Raw genomic sequence first — 3,823 nt, forward strand, 5'->3', positions numbered from 1 at the left:
TATCTGGTGCCAATCATATGCCAGAATGCATAAACTAGACACTGTTAGTATATTATTCAATCCTTATGACTACACTATGAGGGAAGTGCTATACCCCTTTTGCAGATAGGAATCGAGGCTCACAGGTAACCCATAACTTGCCTAAACTCACTCAATCTGTCACAGGCTGGCTGATGATTCCATGCCAACTCAAAGCACAGTTCACAGATGGGCTTTGGAAAACACTCGTGATTTTAAGAGAACCAAATCCTCTTGATCAATATGTTTTCCTGACTTTTGCAGTAACTGACACATTTGATTGGGCATACCACGTTTGGCCCGGCACAGAACAGCAAGAAGGCCTGTGACTGCTCCAAGGAGATGAGGTAAGGCTCCAAAGCATCTTTTCCAAAGGCCCCCTTAAGCCCAGCTAGTCTATTTTGGCTTAAGCCTTCTGACTGCAGAGAAGTCTGAGTGATAATGAGCTGTGTAGGAGAAGGAGAGTGTTCTGTTGTGTTGAACAGGCCCCTGATGAGAATAGCTTAACTCACTATGGCTAGAGTGCACAGTGCCACTGTTTCTTGGAAAAAGCATATCACCAATACATTGCAGGGATGTAGGTGGAATGGCACAGAACATAAGAACATGTTGGCACTATCTGTTTAAAATAGCAAAAGCAGCAGCAAAGATATGAATGCAGTAATTCTAACCTTGTTAAACTAAAAAACATTCCTTGGGCCCTCTTGGGAAACTTTTGCTTCAGAAGGAAATTTTGCTTCAGAAGGAAGGAGATAAGCCAGCTTCTTCATGGTCAGTTTCATTTGGAGATAGTCCCATTCTACTTCTCCTCTAATTGCCATTGGAGAAGAGCAGACCTAGCTCAAAGGCATCCAGTAAAAATATGGAGGTTTGGAATAAGTTTTATTTTTAAGAGGTCTTCCTTTGGGAAGACCCATCGATAAACCTTGTTTTTGTTTTGTTTTGTTTTTTAAATAAACCTTGTTAACCAGGAGTTACACTCCTGTGAATGAAAAACAGATTCCAGGCTTCCTGGGTTCGATCCAGTTCTGCTACTTACCTTAGACAAGGAACTCATTCCTCTGTGTTTGTTTCCTCATCTGTAAAATGGGGATAATAAAATTATCTACCCATAAGGATTTCTGTAAAGGTTAAATGAGATAAATCCATGCAAATTAGCATAGTCCCCAATACATGGGAAGCCTTCAATTGTTCATTATTACCTTACATACCCAATCACAAATATGGGCAAATCTAGGCCCTGATATCACTGCAGTACTGTTTATAATAAAAACTGGAAACAATCTAAACATGCAAAATTAAGTGAATGATTAAGCAAAATAGGCTGCATATCTCCAGTTCAGAAAAATGGTGGAGTCACTGACAATTCTGGCTATGAAAACTACATAATAGTTTGTAAATGTTTATAAAATAAGTGGGGGAAAGCAGTATGCAAAATTACATATATGGCATATTTACAGGAAATACGTGGAAATGCATTAGGATGAATGAACTCTGGGTAATTTAAATTTTTTCTGTGCTCTATTTTCCCAAGTGTTTTATATACTTTCAGAGTAAAAAATATACAAAATAATATTTAAGTGTTGTTAAAGTTGCTGCTTTTTGAGTGTAATCTCCACTAAGCCTCAAGGGTTGCAGAACTGTTATTTTTACTTTATTAATATGTTCAGAAAAAGAGGACCTGAGTAAAGGTAGGGTAGGTAAAATAATTTTCCAGGATTATAAATCGTAAATAGTTGGTTCTCTGGAAGCTTCAATAAACAAAGCTGTTTTCTTCCTTATTTGGGATACACTAGCTAATATTCCCATGACAATTACTCATCAGCTTCCTGTGGTTGCTATAAAGGTTCTAGTTGCCCCTTGGTCAGGGAAGCCAGAAAGGCCAAGGACGCTAGAAGTTAGGCTCCTGGCAGGCAGTTAGAGCCTGCTACAGTGCTCATGAGAGACAAGAGGTACGTGGTCCAAACCATTCATTGTCTCTCTCCTTTCGCTCACTGAGCTCCTACAGTGAGCCCAGTGCTATGCCACAAGCTGAGGACGGAAGTGGATGAGGCTCAGCTCCTGTCTTGAAAGTGGTCAGCCCTGGGAGTGGAGAAGCAAACTCAAGCCCGATACAATGTGACAGGGGCCACACTATCAGTGCTGTATGGTCCTAGGGGGGAGGGCATCTGATGGCGGTTGGGAATGAAGCAGTATTTGCCAGTGTAGAAGAAAGGCTGGGGAAGGGCATCTCAGGCTGAGGAAAAGCAGCTACAAAAGCAGTTGCAAAAGCACCAGGAGGGCACAGTACTGAGGGGGTAGGCTGTCTGCCTACCAACCACTGCGGGGTTGGTGTCTTGTGGGGCTTCAGTCTGAGAGGAAGGACCAGGAGTCCGCATGTGAAGACACCAGGTGGCTGGCCTGAGTTGTACAGGCTAAGGGTCAGTGGAAATTTTAAAGCAGGGGGTGGGGGGTGGGGGTGACGGGAAATGCCATGCTCAGACTCTACTTTGGGACGATGATGCTGGTTGCAGTGTGGAGGCTGCGCTGGTTTGAGGGGTGTCACCCATGGCGGGGGTATGGTGGATGTGCCTGCAGTAGTCTAGGGCTGCTCGCCAGGGCTTTGTAGGGCCTTGGAGGGAAGGGGGTATGAGCAAGCAGATCATGGAGTTGTGACGGAGTCAGAAGTGACAGCTCTGGCTGACTGCTTGGATCTGAGGGTGACACAAATCAAGGATGGATGGGAGACTCTGGCCATGGCTTGAATTAAGATATGGGACTTCAGAGAGATGGGCTTGGTGGTGGGGAAGGAAGGAAAGCTGATGAACTCATTGTGGGACAGGCTGAATGAAATGTGCCGAGGGGCATCTGGGCAGTTGATGAGAGAGGTCTGATCTTTAGAAAGTAGTTTTAGGCTGAAGATACTGATCAGGAAGGTGAGAGCACAGGAGTGGGAGGAAGCTCTAGAAATAGTTACCCTGGTGGACTAGAGGACAGAATTATAGGGAATAATAATGCTTCAAGAGTCTTTAAAATTAGGTTTGATCAGGATGCCTCAGTGGCTCAGCGGTTGAGCTTCTGCCTTTGGCTCAGGTCATGATCCCGGGGTCCTGGGATCAAGTCCTGCATCAGGCTCCCTGCATGGAGCTTGCTTCTCCCTCTGCCTGTGTCTCTGCCTTCTGTGTCTCTCAAGAATAAATACAATCTTAAAAAAAAAAAAAATTAGGTTTGATGGAGGGTTGCCTGAGGGTTTACTGAGGTTCATTCATGCTGGATGAATTTTCAAGTTTCTTGATTGGTTTGTTTTGCTGACTTTGAAAATGCAGTCAGTCATGTGTGTGATGACATGGCATTCCCATCCCAGCTTCCTGACTCTGGAGAAAGGAGTCCAACCTTTTTGACCATGCTTTCTGCACCGTAGAAAAGGGGAGAATGATGTTGAACATTCACAGGCTTTGCTTGCAATATGATGTGTGTCTGGTTGCTAATATACAAGTGTGTAACTTCAGCTCTATAGTATATTCTATAAACTAAACCAAAAGGCTTCTCTTGGTAAAGATATATTATTTATAAAATTTACGATCTTTAGGCCCCAACTAGCATATTTTAAACTGAAAACATGTGATTCAATGTCTGAATTGGCTCTGGCATTTCAATTATTAAAAAGTGGACTAGAAAGTTCGAGATGACAGGCAGCATTTGTGTTGACTGACTTTCAAAAAAAAAAAAAAAGGCTAGTATACAAATTAAAATGCTAGATGAGCTCAAGCTCTCAAAAATGCATTATCATCTTCACAGTCATCTAATTTAGAGACAATGGAACAAA

This window comes from Vulpes vulpes, chromosome 2 (assembly GCF_048418805.1).
Source record: "Vulpes vulpes isolate BD-2025 chromosome 2, VulVul3, whole genome shotgun sequence".
NCBI classification, from domain to species: Eukaryota; Metazoa; Chordata; class Mammalia; order Carnivora; family Canidae; genus Vulpes; species Vulpes vulpes.